At 36.0% G+C, this 17,639-nt stretch overlaps 1 long non-coding RNA gene across 1 annotated transcript; it reads right to left on the reverse strand.

The window, feature by feature from the left end:
- Positions 1-257: 257 nt before the first annotated feature.
- Positions 258-5,893, reverse strand: LOC116431281 (uncharacterized). The gene is made up of 3 exons (XR_004235894.2): positions 5,678-5,893; positions 2,949-3,019; positions 258-2,816 (listed from the first exon to the last, which is right to left on the reverse strand). It is a non-coding gene; the product is annotated as an uncharacterized LOC116431281 (long non-coding RNA).
- Between the last annotated feature and the right edge of the window lie 11,746 nt (positions 5,894-17,639).

Genomic DNA, 17,639 nt, shown 5'->3' on the forward strand with positions numbered 1-17,639 from the left:
AAATCGCAGTTTATTGCAGTTTACTGTAATTTAATATCATGTTACATAAAACATGTTAAATTGTATCTGCGAATTTTTCTTCATTGTGTAATTCACAAAAATTCAAAAATACACTGTAATTTTATACTATTTACTGATTTAATTGATGGATCATTTCCTTATTTGTTTTTAATTCCATTTTTTAATTTAAAACCGTTTAAATTATGTTTTGTTTAAATACGTTTTGTTACTTTTTGATTTCAATAAATACATTTATAACAGAAAATACATTCACATTTATTTGTATAGCAATCAACGATACATCATAAAATTCACGGTTCCTTTATTATCACGTATTTTAAAAATTCTGGCTGCAGTATATGAAACTGTGTTTATAGACCGTTCCGTAGATTTCAAACTAACAATGAAGTGTTCCTCTTTTGCATTAAAAATTTGTGATACAGACCTGATTAGTAACGACTGACCAATTAATCGTGCATTTACAATGTGCTCGGTTGAGCTAATAATGCGTTATGCGGGAGGATGAAGTCAATGTGTGCTCTATAACCGAAATTTACATTCCTACTGGTTGCGGATTTGTTGGTCAGAACTGTATCTAGAACACTGTACATGACATGTTCGAAGTTATCATAATTTTGAATAGCGTAAGTAGTTCTGACGTGGTCAATGAACGTTCATAGGTTTAATCGCAATTTTGAAAGTGTGGTAACACGCTGCAGTCAGATTTGTAAAGACATTATTCGGATAAATGAAATCATTAATATTTAATTAATTTACGTTTGATGAGGACGTTAATGTAAACACAAAATGAAAGAGGGGAAGATATAAAAAGAAGAAAGGCTCTAACTATGTAGTTCATAGTAACTGAATATACCGTGTAAAAATATTTTGTGAAAAGTTTATTCCATTTTTAGCTTTTATATATTTTATTCTGGTACTTTTTACAACTTTGATGTTGTATCTCACTTCTCCACTTCTACATCAAATTTTATATTTTGCAGTGTTTTATCCTCTTTTCTTGTTTCCTATTTTTAAGCATTCCATACAACTTTTACTATCTCCATATATTTCATTTTGGATCACTCTAAATTATTTATTTTTATACTACTCTACAGTCCCTTTTAAAATTTTGATTTATTCATTTTCAGTCACCATTAATTCAACTGAATTTTCATCATCACCATGGATATTTCGATAAAATCCAATGATAAGAATGAAGAAAGTTAAATCTGAATTGATTTATCTTTATAAAATTTATATTGAGGACTGTTCTCTGAAAAATATTTCATATATACTCTGTTATTGAGTATCTTCTATATTAAAAGCGTGAGAACAACCCTTAAAGTTCGAAGCTGAAAATATACATTTTTAAATACTTTAGAAACTATAGATTGCACGACAAATACATTTATAACTCAGTGGTTTTATATTGTAAGTTTATAGGGAATAATAAACATAAAAATTACCCTTATACATTGAAAAATAAAAATTAAACGATCAGTTTCTGTATTGATCCAATGAGTTTACATGTATATTTGATAATAATCAACGTACTAAGATCAATACAAATTTTGTACGTTCAATGTTAGGTGACTCACCTTCTATATTATCATGAACACCTTCAAATATACATACAAATTATTACCTGAAAAACATCCTCTCTCACAGACTATTTATATTTATACATATCAATAAAGAAAAATTTCATTTCGTTGAATGAAAGTTTACCGAACTGCAAATTTTATTCTAATGCTTTCTGTCGTCTTTTAGTTTACATACTTGTAATATTTATTTACACGTTATAATATAAACGTCACATTGAAAAGTGAAGCGACAAGATCTTTCCACCAGACTAATTTTCTTATCAGAAATATTTCATACAACCTAAAACAAAATTCCATGGTATCCGTATTCCAAAATCCACTAAACCCGAATAATAGCCACAGACCAAGGAACCCAACATAATTTCACGTGACGGGGACTGCCTCCAATATTTCAGGGTGCTGAATTGTCCCGACAGTTGCCGAGCCGGTGAATAACGGAGTTATTGAACCTTGATTTCCACTTTAGCATTTTAGTCCGATTTCACTCGTGATCGCCACGCGCCTGTCGTTTTACGTAACGCCGCGGAGCGTGCACATGCAAATCGTTGTTTTCTAGCGCGCCTACAGGAAATTTTGTGCAAAGGTCGCGTGTTGTTCGGGCGCGTCCACACGGAACCAAATTCATCAATTCAAGGTATGATCCCGACGTGCGGCCGATCGATCGATCGATCGATCGAACGAACGCCGTTGATCGGATCTACGGAGAGCGCCGTGGCACTTGTTATGGGCGCGAACGCGAGAAGCGCTCGTCTCGCGATCCCGGCGTGCAAGCGTGTAAACATTCCGCGGGGAAAGCCAGGAAGTCGCCTGACCGCGAGTGAAATCTACCGTCTTTCATTTTCGTATACATCCAGCGACCCCGATCGCGTTTCAGCAGACGAGGAATTCCGCACGCGTGACTTCCTTCCCGATAAACGGCGGCCACCTGCTCTCTGTCGTAATCACGCCTCGAAATTCACGCTTGATCCGGACTAGGGTAGCTACTTTACGAAATCGGCGGTTACCCATCACGACATGGAGCGAACTGCAGACTGGTCAGCCACTACAACCTGCAATCGACGCTGGTTTTTCAAGCAAGACCGAACGAACGGGCAGCTCGGTCGCTGTTGCATCGACGAGAATTTTTTAATCCCACTGCGTTCCTTTTTGTTGCCTTCGTATAATCCTTTCGTCTGTTTAGTCTTTTCCGGGTTAACCTTTAAGTACGGAAGTCTGAAAATTACCGATTAATGTTAAATATTTTGGTTTGTAGTTATTAATAAAACAATTAACTGTATTTATTTGTTTTGGTTTATTTCAATATCTCTAGGTAGCTAATAGTGCCAATTGCATAATAGTCCATACTTAACACTAATAGTTAAATTGACCCACTTCGGAATCTTCACTTTACAAGTATTCAGGTTACGAAGGCGTTTCTGTAAGAAATTCTTCATTAAATTTGTGTATTTGTGCAATAAATCACTCTAATTGCTCAGTATTTTTAGTGTTAAAGGTTGATTGTGCAAACTTGTTACTAGTCTGTTTGTTCCTATCTTTTTTAGTGATATGATATCAAATGAATCGATAAATTAAGGGATGCAGCAAGGATAGATTTGTAATAGGTCATTCTGTAAAAGACAGAATTATGCATCGAAATCTTAGGTAGTGGTAAAAAAACCCACTTATCAATCTCTCGTTAGTTGAATAATTAAAGTAATCATTTGCAGTAGTTTATTTTAAATATCAAAGTTAAAAGTCAGTATTATAGTAGCATTTGACCGCAACGAGTTAATGTAGACTTCTGGGAACAGCGAAGTTTTTAGAAATTGATCATTTATGGTCGAAATTTGTTACTTACGACGACAAGAACGAAAGATTTCATTATCTTTTAATTCGGAACAAAAAGTCGTGGTAACTTGGGAGATGCTATAATACGTATGGCAAAAAGTATTCGATCAGATAAAATAAGATTCTGTTACAGTAATTAGTGATCTATTAAGCGTAGAAAACATTTTTATATTGATACTGGCTGTCACGTGTAATCAGTAATAAAATGGAAACTTTAATACGAATTTGCGTCATGTTATTTCAACCTGTTGAAGCTATGAATATAGAAAACGTAATTTCGCGATTCTTAACGACGAAAACATGACTTTGCAGTCCAATTATCAGTATAATTTCTGGTCTAATTATTAGTCTACTTATCTGACGAAAAGTAATATTACAGTACGGTCTTGTTAAAAAGAAGAATTTTTTGGACAGTCTAGTTTCCTGGTTATTAATATTGACACGGTAATTGTGTTGTCTCTCGAAGTTTAATATTTCGCTGCAACTGGATGTTGAAAGGATTAATGGATCGAATTACGATCTGATCATCGATCGGTGGTCCCAAAATGAGTTTAAGTCATAAACGTACTTCCGATTCCTGCGGGCCCGTTAATAGGCATTTAACAGCGTAACATTTTTAACGAGTGAATATGGATTTCGTAATCATGACAGTCGATCTCAGCAATAAAGCACGGAACATAGAGCCCAAAATATGCGACATGATAAAATTGAACCAAATAATACCACATAATTCGTGTGGATGTGCATTTTTCGAAATCGTAGAATCGAACATAATTCGATTTAATGCATCACCGGTATCGCGGACTGCCCCAGAAAATCAAGTGATTTCGCTTTAACGATATTTAAATTCTTCTAATATTTGTCTCTACGATCGGCAATGAAAAACTTTGGATTCTACGCAATTAGTTTTACATTTATCCGTGTACTGTTTTCTTTAACTTCTCATAATATTTAATTTTTCGGCTTTAAATAGCGAAAAAGTAATAATTCTTTCGATTGTTCTCTCGTTTTCGTTCATAACTATTGAAATTATGAAAGTAATACTTATTTCTTTCCGATTCTAATTTCTATAAAATTAAAATGTATTGGTAAACGTTCATGTCTATACAATGAACTGATTGTGCACAAGGATTTTTTATGGAATTTGAGGTTTCAATAAAGTAAACTAAATTGTACATCAGATTTTTAAATACTAAACGAAGTGGAAGCTATGTATTGTTCTCTTATTATTTAAGTAATTAAGTGATACAGTTGCCAAATACAAATATGAAAGTTTGATGTCAATCTAACGGTATTCGTCCTTAGTGCGTGGACCGTCACGTCACCCATATAACGACGACACAGTATTACTTATAGATTTAAACCTTAATTTTCTGGGTGACATATGAAACGATCCTAATATTATTGGATTTACAACATGCAAGAAGGTTGAACGAGATTGGTTGAGAGAGTTAGGTTGAGAATACAATCACTGTGAAAAAACTTGACTTCTAAGTTTCCGTTTTTTCTACGGGTACCGATGTGACATTCAACACGTTAACACTAGAACTACCACACTCATCAAAATGAAGGATTTCAATTTTCCAAGTACGTAATTATTGACATCTTCAAAGTATCAAATATTCGAAATGATTTTAAAAGTAAATAGTTTCACTTGAACAATTCTAGTGAATATGCGAAGACATCGAAAAAATGTATGGTAACTATTTTTATAAACATTAAAAGTGATGAAAATTTTCAATGGAATTCAATAAATCTAAATATTATTTATTTATTTCTCTAATAAATGAAATATTACTTGTCTATTATCAATTTTTAACCTTTAAAGTAAACGTAGACAGAGAACAAGCAAGGCATTCTTTTCTTCCTCTCCTAAGTTATGAATGACGAAGTATAATTTTATCAAGCACAGCTATGAAAGAAATCACAGAACAAGGGGTTAATCGTATATAAACTAACCGTACCGTGACCAGTCAAATGACCGGTTTTATTTGATTTAACATTGTTCATTTCCCTTTATCCATTCAACTTTATATCAATTCTTACATTACTCAATAAATCAGTTTTCCAATTTCCGTCATTCCCTTTGCTTCCGTTTCCATTAAGAAAGATCCTTAATTATTTTACCTTTATTTTATAACCAGTTATTTGACTGGTCACAGTAGGAATAAATATATTATAAACATCCCATACGTTTAGTGTTAAACGCTCAGTAGTTTTACTATTAAAAGGGCAAAAGTTCCCACCTCAGTTTTCTAATCGTACCATCCTTTCCATGTTTTCGTCAAAGCTGTGACACCGACGCTAATCGGTCCAACTGCCGAACCAGTGAGACGAAGTAGATCGGACGGCAGTTAGATTGCTCTGGATCGCGGCTGCAGCGGCGATCGGCTTTCGATCGGTGCACCGACAGCTTCGACTTAGGCGTGGTTCTTGCGTAATGCAAAAGCGAGCGCGTTGCCAGCCCGTTTTATACATGTATGCATTCTACGTAGCGGCGCGCGGCCGCGTGTACGCGCCGCGACCTATGCGCTGTCCCGCGGCTCTCGTAACGCCGCGAGCCGCGCGCCGCCGCGGCGATAAGTGCAGAAATTCATATTTGCACACGAGACCGCGGCCTCCGCGAGCGGATAGGTTGTTACCGGTGTCTGGATAGAAAGTAGAAAGCATCTACAGGGCGTTAAATGAAAGACGATACAAGATACTATCTCCGATAGCGGCAGATTTATACGCGTCGAGCGGAACGGAATCGCTAATGGCCGATTTAAATAGGAATTCCGAGATCGTTTTTCGGTAACCGTGGTAGAGAACCTGTATCAGAAATGTTTTATGTTTTACCATTTTTACGGGAACGATAATTCAATGATTATTGTTCTTGTAGAAACGGATAATGCTTGACACAGACGATAATGGAACTGTTTTTAACCGAAATAAAGCGGTTTTCGATTCATCGCAGTACTCGCCTGGTGGATTATACGGTTGAATCAGGTGAAAGAAAGTTTTATGTAACGGTAATCGATACGTTGCAGCCATTAGGTGAAGAAATTAATGTTACACTTGATAAGATAAAATATAACAGGGAAGAGAAATGATACTTACCGTGTATTACGGACGCTCGGTATTTTGGGTATAACGCTATATAACTACTTCGGCAGCGACGTTTCTCTTATTTTCGGTCGTATATCATGGCTCACGATTAACGATGAAAATTTGGCACTGTAATAATTGAAACGTAAATAAAGGATTCAGATGATCTCTGTATATTGCAGATAAGAATGAATTATGGTGGAAGCAATTAATGATAACAGATATCTTTATATGGCTTGGTCTTTAAAATCTTCCGGTAATTCCCTGCGGATACTTTCACGCCGAACGAGCACATGACAGTTCTGCTTGTCTTCTCCTATTTTTCTTCCGGAACGGTATCGCGAATTACGATCACCTCAATTTTACACCTCGTGTATCTTGGCACGCGACCTTCGTTGTCTCGAAAACTCGATAACATTGTGGAATTCCTCGTGGGGGGGTTGCTACGATGGAGAAATAAAGTACAGATTATATAACGATAATAGTTGCGTGAAAGTTGCCGAAGCCAATATGAAATAGACGAAGTAATTAAAATTGTAATCGAAGATAACGAGAAACTAAAGATCAAGAAAGGAATATGGGTCGCGTGCATGCCGGGCCTACACCTACGATTTACTCTTGGTAACCGAAGTGAAATGGAGCGTGGAATGGCTCGGATTATCTTAATTTTCGAACAGATTATATGCTCTAGATTCCTCGATTTTCCAATGAAAATAAATGTTGAGACATAGAAATAAATTTCACTGACTTTCTTCCGTTTAAATTAAAGTTCATTTAATGAATTACTATAATTATTTAACAGATATACTATATATCACTATTTTCAAATTCCTTCTATCTATTAGTATTTTGTTTTGTGGCGGTCGAAAAGCTGCCTTACGCCACTGGTTTTTCTTTTTCACTTTCTACCTTTATAACTGTTACTTCGCGCGAGTCTGCTTCGTACAATCACACATTTGGCGATCACATTTGGTTTTCCAGGCCTCGCTCGGAACTGCCCAGTTTGACGGGCAGGCCCTTGCAGGCCTGGAAACTTTCCATTCTTTCTTACACATCTCTTTACTTGCCGTTTCACCGTTATCCTTCTTCCTCTCTATCTTTCGAATCTTTTCTCTTCTTTTCGATCTTCTTCTACTTTTCCATCTTTCTTTCTTTCTTCGCTCCAGTATATATTTTCCGACGAGAGTTTAGCGACTCTCATTCTTCTACGCGCGTTACTTACGACATCACGAATCTCCGCGACACCGACGTCAATAAACAGTATAGAGGAAAATATTTCTATAATTCATTTTGTTCACCTTCACCAGTTCCTCCACAGTTTTTATAAATAATATATCGGCATATTTGATGAACAATTTTTGTCATATTAAACATTTAATTTTAATGTATATTTCTCAATTATTGATCGTCTTCTTATCGAAGTTTCTGTCTTCCGGTTATTAAATAAATGTTTATTAACTGTGAGATTCCAAAGAATTTCTTTTAGAAACATGATGGTAATTTTCGTCTACCAAATTTATGTAAAACCACGACTTAATAGGTAGGTAGTACATTAATTATAAGTTGACAGTCTCCAGAAATATTTACTACCGTCCTCATAATCCAATTAACGCAGGTTTATACCGTGCCTCCTGAATAAATTAAATTGAAATCATTAACTAGTTATATATTAGGTTGTTAGAAATGTAATATAGTTTTTGCGGATGCATAGTTGAATTTATTACGGTGTTATTACTTTACATAAGCAATTACATAACATCCACTGTTTTCCATCATTTAAATCCACTGACGCGCGAGCTTCTTACTATTCAATTAACTAATAATAAAACAAATGTTATCCCGATTCGATCAAAAATCGACATCGCTTTCTCGTTAACTCGCTAAGTATATATACCACAGAACCTCGGACTCATAAAACATTTATCGGCGTACGTAACTTATTTTCTCTTGGTTTCGCCATGCAAAATAATGGTTCATCCTTCAGTATTAAAACTTTCTTCTCACTGACACTAAGATCCAGTCTTTAAAGCTTAACTATGCCTGCTGTCAATTTACCAAAGCTTTTGGCATTGAATGCCAGTGCACGATGATGAAAATTCTGATAAAAGTGAATTTTCTATTTTATCGATCTTTCGATACTCGTTTCACTCTTTTCACAAGAAGAGATCCAGTTAATAGAAATTGAAAGATGCAGGAGTAAAAAGTAAAACTACCATTGAGTCACCAGATTTCAAAGATTTTTAAAACAAAATATAATCTGAGCTGTGCTGAAGTGAAATTAAAAATTCATTCAAACTGAATACATTTAATTTACAATTTAAAAATACCAAATTCCACAAAATGCACATGATACGAAGAAATTCATAAAGTATTCAAACTATAGAAGTTTTTATATTCCTTGAAAAAACAATTTCCCATCGTATGTATATTTTTTTAAATTACCCCCGCAATATTTCTAAAAATTTGAATTTTCTAAAGATTTCTTGTCTAATTATGTTATTGTAACTATGATATAAATATTACGTGAATACGTAAAAGAATGAATTATCGAAGAATGTGTTGTATATAATGCTTTCAAGTACAAAGTTAGTGTAGACAAATTTGAAAAAATTGCACGAACGCCACTGATTTCAAAGCCTGCGTAAGTAATTCACACCGGCTGCTGTGTACAGCTGTGCATAAAGCTGTCAATGCGCACAGTGCAACGCGCTGGGGTTAAATCAAGTATTCGCGGGGTAATACGACGCCGTTGATCCACAGGCAGGCGAACTTCTTAACGCCTTGGAACACATTTTCCATCCACATTATTCTCAGAATGCGCGCAAGTTTCCCGGTCCATGGATACACTGCGAGATAACGGTGCGCGCGAAGCAGTCGACATTAGAGATCGCTTTTAACACTAGACGTACTATCTTTTATTGTACCCTTTATTTTGTTGTTCCTAGAAAAGTAGATGTTTGTCCATACAGTATAATTTCTCGAAAATTGAAATCTCAAAAGTATAGAATTGAGATACGTATAATTATATAATTGGTGAACCAAAATTGGCATGAACTTTTAGCAAACCATGTTTGCAAAATTCATCTGTCAAATTGATGAAATCTATAAATATAGCGTTAAAATTGGAATGAATCGCTTAAATTGCAAACAAATTAATTGACGTAACACAATAATATTAAACACGACATACGAAAATTAATGTAAATAGATAAATCTTTATCAAATGGTATGTGTCGGAAAAAACTGCCTTAAGAATTATAATAAACTTCTAGCATTATTTTTTTTAAATATATAATCCCCTAATAGTGTTATAAAGTAGAACAATTCATGGTTCATGGACCTCAACCTTTTTAATTTATTTCATTGCTAAAAAGACTGTGGGTCGTCGAGAAATGCATTCGAAACGAGATCATGTTTAACCTGGATGTAATAACGTTCAATTGAAATCGATTCGACATTGTATCACACGGTGTTATATTGTTATTACGCACTTTAGGTATTGCGGTTCAGTGGGTACCACTCAAACTATTAGCTTCGGGAATCCAATGCCGTATTAGTATCAGCGCTGACGGATTAGTGTTACCAGAATGACTCTGGGGAATTACAAAAGAAATACTTGTGCTCAAGTTCGCTTCTAAGACCATGTTTTCACTAGTCTCGATAACATTTTAGCTAAAATTTCCTGCAGTAATTTAACATGTTCAATATAAAGTCGATATATATATATATCATAAGTTTGGAAACGAAATACATCGGTTAGAAGAAAAGTTTCCATTTTTCGGTAAACAACTTTAATTAGAGGATTTTTTGTGTATGATAGAGTATGATATATTATTTTTGTTATTTTATTTTATATATTTATAAGATATATAATTTTTAATTTGTGACGTTACATAACAAGTTGTTTCAAACTTTTGATCGGCAGTATGTGTATATATCGAGCAAGTTCTTAAATTTTTCTGTACACTTCCCTTTTTTATATTTCGAATACTCATAATTGTCATAGATGCATAAAATGCATAACCTAATTATAATTTTATCGGTCAATCGTTTGATCTGGGTAGACAAAAGACAAGAATATTTGTTGTTTCTATATATCCTAGTGTTTAGTTAGTTTGTGTAAAGCTTTTTTGTCTATTTATTTAGGAGTTTTTAAATAATTACATCATAATATATCTAGGATCACGTAATTGCGGAGAAAATGTAATCCTGTTTATTGAGGTATAAATCACCTCAGGTTAACAGGTTAATGCGAGAATAATATAATATGATCAATATAGTTGTTGTACTGGAAAGTTTGTTATCCTTGCATACCATAAGGTTTATGTGACTCTATAAAAAGTAAGTTTTCTGGAAAATGGTTTGTCTAAATTACAGAAATGCAATCGGTTGCGTAAGCCTCCAGAAATGTAAATAAATTTTTGTATCACCTTGTCTTCATATATTTCATTTGAACATTCGCATATTTATTAAGGTGATTTCATCACTAGATCGTGGAGTTTGTGCATTTTATAGTGTACAAGAGTGTGTCAAGTACAGAAACAGGTGAACCTTAATTGAAGGTTTAATAAATTCTTCACGGTTTCTGTGGTCAGACGAAGTCTCATGCAAAAAGCACGTTACCAATCGATTCTAATTATTGAAAAAGAGGCTAGAAAAATTTTAATTATTATAAAGATTGACCAATGATCATTGTCAGTAAACCTTATCATTCCAATTCTCAAATATTCTTTCCTATTATTTGAAACTATCTGCATGAGATATTGGTCACTAAGGTTATTAGTCATTCTACTAAAGATGAAATATCGATTTTGCTCTTTATTCAAATTTATTTCCCCAATAAACTCGACCACAATAATTCTTCTTTCGTGCCAGCATTTTTCATCCCTCCGATTGCTTATCAATACCTCTCATATAGCAATTTTCAATACTTAACCTTTTGCACTCGATTTATTTTCAATGTTGTTGCGTATGAGCTTGTATTTATTTGTAGGAAAATGAATTAAAGTAATTTACAACGATAGAATTTAACGTTTTATATTTATTTTATTTATTATTATTATTATTATTATTATTATTATTATTATTATAAGATTTAATTTTTATAATCTTTTAAAGTGTGGTACTTTTTAAAACAGTTTCCAACCTTCTGTAACAAATTTGTATTGTCATCTTCAGCATGACATACGAGAGCAAAGGGTTAACACATTAACGACCGGGGACATCTTTAGAAGTCTTCAAAAACCGATGAAATAAAAATCTTATTTCATAAAAATTCTATATGTTCCGTCCGATGCGGAACCAAACAGCGAAAATCCTCGAAGGTTCGTTTATGATATAGACAATAGTTTTGGAATTTTACTTCGTTCCTACAGACAACCGACCATATCATAAACCGGGAATTTCCGAAGGGTCGACTCGAACCTCGTTCGTAACGGTTTCGTCAGACATGAGTCAACTTGGAGGAAATTTCCAAGACATCGGCAAATCTTCGAGGATCCCTCGCACGTGGCCATTGCTCTCACCCTTGCACCAAGAGGGCTGGCCAAAGGACGCCCCGATTTTTGGAATTATGCGCCGATTGGGTATTTTCGACTTTCCAATCAGCACACTCGATACAAAACCTGTAGGTGTTGTATAAAAACACCTACAGGATCGCACTCGAATCAGTTACGCAGTTACAGTCAGAAACACAGTTAACACAGAATCACTCAACCGTTCAGAGTGACGATATTCTCAGATACTCAACCGTTCGGAGTGACGAGATATCATTCATTCATTCACACATTCATCAATTACATCGTTCGTGACAAACATTCATTCAGATCAGTTCAGTTACAATCTCAATCAAGAAACTCAGTCTTTCGTTCGGCAAAATCAGTCACGACAGTTACGAATTGTCATTCAGACACCAAGCAGATACCGATCAGATTCTCAGACACTCAACCGTTCGGAGTAACGAGATTCTATCAGATTCTGCAAGTCCATCGTTCGGGACAACTACACTACAGCTTCACACTCCGAAGAAGCATCCAATTCGAAATTCGAGAATTCGTTCGTCTCGAAACGCGCAACATCAAAACGAGTTCTCAGTATCGTAAGAAACCGGTAGTCTGATCTCAATCATTCGGAGATCAGAATCGAATCAGTCGATTTCTGAAGAAATTTGGAAATCGAAGCGTCGCGAGTATTAACGAGACCTAAAGTTAAAGCTGAGATTTACAACCCCAGCCGAGGAATTAAATCCGCGTTAGTAATCGTGTACGGGCGTGCAACTATCGAGATTGCCACGCTGCGACGTCACATTTTTGGTCCTTCGAGCCGGATCTGCTACCTACGGAACATTTTTTGGTCCTTCGAGCCGGATCTGTGACGTAGCACTATAAAAATCTTACTCTATGAAAATATTAAAACAGAGATCATTAAAATATGTACATCATTTTCAAACAAAAGCATTATAAGCCAAGGGAGCAGTCGACATTTATTCATAGTTAATGTTCTAATATTGACAACGTTTGTTTAGAATCAAATGCAGTGGTCAAGAAATACCGTATCAGTCAAAGTAACTGGATCTCTTGTTACGCAATCATTGATACCATAAAATCATTGAATATTCGAAATGATTTCGAAAATAAACAGTTTCACTTGAATTCTATAATGTATATCCGAAGAAACTGAAAATAATCTATTGTTACAATTTTCATATGGATTACACATCAATTATATTAAATGCTCGGTAGTTCTAGTATTAATTACGACTTCTTGAACATTTCATTACTGCCGATTCCACAGTTAACGTATTCAAATATTGTTAAGGCCACTTATAGTCTTACCGTTTCGTCCGGGCCCTTGAACGACCGTAGTTTTAGTTTTGTGTACACTTTTTATCTTTCTAAGACTTAGCTGTACATTTGTTAGTTTTTTCGTAGCAATAAGAGCCTTCGTCCCGTCGCAAGTTGCAGTCGTCCTTACGGTATTACGAGAAGGGACCGTGGCAGCCATAAATCCCTGAACCCATAAGGCCCGCTATTCTTACCGTACATTTTCGCTGTTTATTGTTCACATCTGGCGTCCAGTTACCAGCATTTTTGACTCTCTAGCCCGTTTAGCATGTGTGTTTAAGGGCCTAAGCGTTTCTCGCTTTTTTACCTGCCACGGTCGACGGCTGCAAACGGGACGAATTAGTTATTAACATTAGCAACTTGGAGACCCAAGAAGGGAGGGGACTGTCTCTCCCTTCCACAAACTTCTAGAATTAAAGGGCCAACCAGAACGACTTCACCCCCGCGAAGACGACTTGCGGAGGTGTCGTCGAAGACGTTTCTGGGAGGCCCAGTCAGTTGAGAAACAAGTTCGACAAGTATCAGCTCAAATTGTACATAGCACAGAGTACGGAGTAGGAAGTACGGACTACAAAGCACAAATTAGCAATTTCGATCAAGCACATAGCATTTTAGTCAAAGTCCACTTCACCTCCTACTCATTTCCAAGTTTTGTTCCCGATTATATCGGGTGGTCCTTCGAACCGTACAAGTTTTATTAGTCGACACACCACGTGCAAAATTCAACAAAACTCGACCACCATTCCGGTAAACACGAGTACTTAACAAATATCATAATTCAATAAATTTTTTGATACGTAACAATCGGCGCCCAATAAATCTGAATCCACGAGATTAATTGTAATTTTCACTAATTTTCACTAATTTTAAGAACTGAAATCGACGTGATTATTATCATCCCAATTAATAAAAAGATAACTGAAACATGGCCGGACAACCATCGGAACAGCCAACGAATCGACCACGCTTCAATCAATCTGCGTAGGCCGTAATTAGCTTGTTCAGGGACATATTCATTCTTGCAACGATGGAGGATCAAAACAACGAGACTCCTACTTGGAGGTAGCTTGCGCAAGGGAGTGAATAGCGAGCGAACGAGCTCGTTACACGCGTCGAGCTCCCTGTTTTATAACGAGAAGAGGTTGCTAGATCACTGGCGGACTGGTTCCCGCCGCGATTCACCGTCCGGCAGTGATTGGACGTTAATACCTGGCGGAGATTTTGGTCACAAACCGGAGCGGCCGAGGCTTAAACAGAGTTTCCTTCTTCTCAAATTCTAGGTTCGCGGTCTGCGCGCTCGTTTATGTAACGAGGCGCGTGAGTGCGACGCTGGATCGCAAAACCGCAGCCGGAAAAGATCGAATAATGCCGTTTGCGGGTTATCGATTGCACCCCGACCGCTGGGACTAACGTTTCGATCCGTCGATTGGCGCCACGTTGATCACGATGGATTCCTGCCACACGGTCTATTATTTAACACTAAATGCACAAACACTTTGTATGTACCAATTCCTACCCTAACCATTATTTGACAATAATTGGTTATCAAATAAAGGTAAACAAGTTAAACGGTAAAATTTTGTACCTGGAAACAGAAATAAAGGGAAAGGCAATAATTGGAAAATTGATTAACCCCTTAGCTACTATACATCATTGTAGTGGCTTTAGTGTATATTATATTTTTGAACAGTACCTCACTAGAGGCACAATTCTTTCTCTGTCATCGATAGCTGTGTACATTATAGTCCAATGTAATGTAGTTGCGCAGTGGAAAATTTTATCAGTCTCAAATCGCAGTGCTACATGTAGCTAAAAGGTTAATCCGATAATACAGGAATTAACATAACGTTAAATAACGAAAAGAAACGCAGAATTTTAAATCATATTTTGGAATTGGTCATTTGACAGGTCGCGATACGTTTATTGTTAATTATGGTAATGCCTCTACAATTTTATTGTTCTCTATTATTCGCTACTTCAAATACCCTGTATCTTCAATGATAAGCTCAAATTGTCAATAGAATCGTAAAATATGTATAGTCCCTTTTATGTTACCGTAGAGTAGAATTTGTAGTAGCCAGGGATTCGCTTTTTAATAGATATAAACAGTACGTGGAATACGTATAGTATTGAATACTGTCGGGGCTGGCACGTTCGTTCATTGAACTGGTTCTGTTTACAATCACGAAAGTATGCATATGTAAATGCCCAAAATCAAACCTTTTGTGAATCTGCGAGAGAGGAATTTTATTCTGTGCTTTTGATTGATTTTTGCATAGAATGGTATCCTATTTTCGCTGCGGCCGTCGGTTTGAATACATTTCTATTGTTTCCGAATGAATTTTATGAGTTTCAGAATGATACGTTCTTTTCGTGTCCTCTTTCGAAGGTTTCCAGTTACTACGGTGAATTTTCAGTTTCTGAAATATTTGGATATTTTAACATCAACTGGTAAACGTTAATATAAAAACAGCGGTACTAGAACAAAATACGTCGAAAGCATTCCACTGGAATGTTCTATACGAGAATGTTATTTCAAGTTTTAAAAAATGAGTCATTCTACAGGAATGGAATCCACAAATTATCCTGCAAGAAGTAATTGTTAATAATGATGTAAATCATATTGTTCAGTAAATATTAATAAATGTATTGAAAATGTATTAATCCAGAAACGAACAAAACTTTCCAATGTACCAAATATAAAGCAAAATATCTTAATTCAAATTCTCGTGCCAAGTTCTCAAGAATATCTAATTTCCAAAGTTCCACGCCGAAGACGTGACAAAACAGATGCAAGTTCGTTTGGTAATCCAATGAACGGGTTACGTGGAAGACACGAATCGCGATTTCGAGTGGCTAAAATATTCGACCGGCGAAGGAATAATTACCAAGAGTGTTTAACCTAACAAGTATCGCCGTCGGAAACGGTAATTGCGCATCTCGTTTAGAGGCAACGAAACAAGGGACTGGCGAAACGGAGACGCGACAGTGCTCGGCAACGAACGATGAGTTTAATTATCATCAACAAGCAACAGGATGGCACGAGACGGTGGAAGTGGTCGCGGGAGACCAGCGACAGACAGTTCCACGACGTCTCGGTACAATCTCGTAGAAAGCCGGCGACGTTAATTTCCAGGATCGTGCGAGATATATGTTGCACCTTACGCGCAGCCACTCCAGTCGTAATTCACTGATTCCGTTGGATTTACGGCTGCAATTCTGCGAGTCCCCTGGTCGGTCGCGCTGCTTTCGTACGCGTCCCGACGAAATTGACGCAGGTCTGCGAAAAACCAGCGCGCATTAACTTGTTAGCTGTTTTTGACGAGTATACTCGTCACGAAGACACGCTAAGATTTTGTGTTCTGACGAATACTGACCACGCATAAAAAGTAGTGACAATTTGCTGTTTAAATTGCAATTTCAGTGGAAACTAGAATATACTTGTAGATTTCTACGTGTTTTGAAAAATTTGTGACCAAGATGAAATAAAATGAACAAATGAAAAAGTATAAATTATTGTTATAAAAAGACTGTGTGCAGTGTGTACAAAGTAGCTGTTTTAAAACCAAGATAATGATGCTCGACACGCCAAACGTTGTGTATTGTGCTTTGCTTTACTCAATATCATTCCACAACAGCAGATTAACCTAATTAATCATGTCTTTAATTGATTTTTCATGAATTTTCTTGTTGTTAGTAATAAAACTGAAAAAAAGAATAGTCATTTCATTACATTTTGATCCTATATTATAATAGCGATACATACTCTGTATGTATAAGTATACTCATTCTCGTTTACCTTTTGCGGCACGTTTTAGGTACACACTTTTCAAAGACATCGCAATAATTAACTAGTTAATGAATTACTCCTCCGGCAATAACGTGACTCCGGGTCAAATGATATATTTTAGTATTAATGGCATCGATGGCAAGCAACGTTAGCCTTCCGAATTTTAGCGAACGAAAAATAGTGCAATGCATTGCGGTCAGGGTACGTTTAAATTTCGCTTCTCCAATGGCGATAATTATTGCCAAATTCAACGTCGATCGCCTGGCGATCGCTTGTTTATATTCTCTATGGTTGCGTCAATTGATTGTAATTGACGTGTATTCCATAATAATTTAATGATACTCGGGAAATTCTGTTTATCGGGTCGTTCATATCAAATTGCAAGCCGATTAAACGCGCTCACTTTGAGAGATTTGTGGATTACAAATTATTCTAATTATAATAAGTGGCGTTCTATACGATGACAGAGGAATTGTCTCTGGGAACAAT

Source organism: Nomia melanderi, chromosome 9 (genome assembly GCF_051020985.1).
Source record: "Nomia melanderi isolate GNS246 chromosome 9, iyNomMela1, whole genome shotgun sequence".
NCBI lineage: Eukaryota > Metazoa > Arthropoda > Insecta > Hymenoptera > Halictidae > Nomia > Nomia melanderi.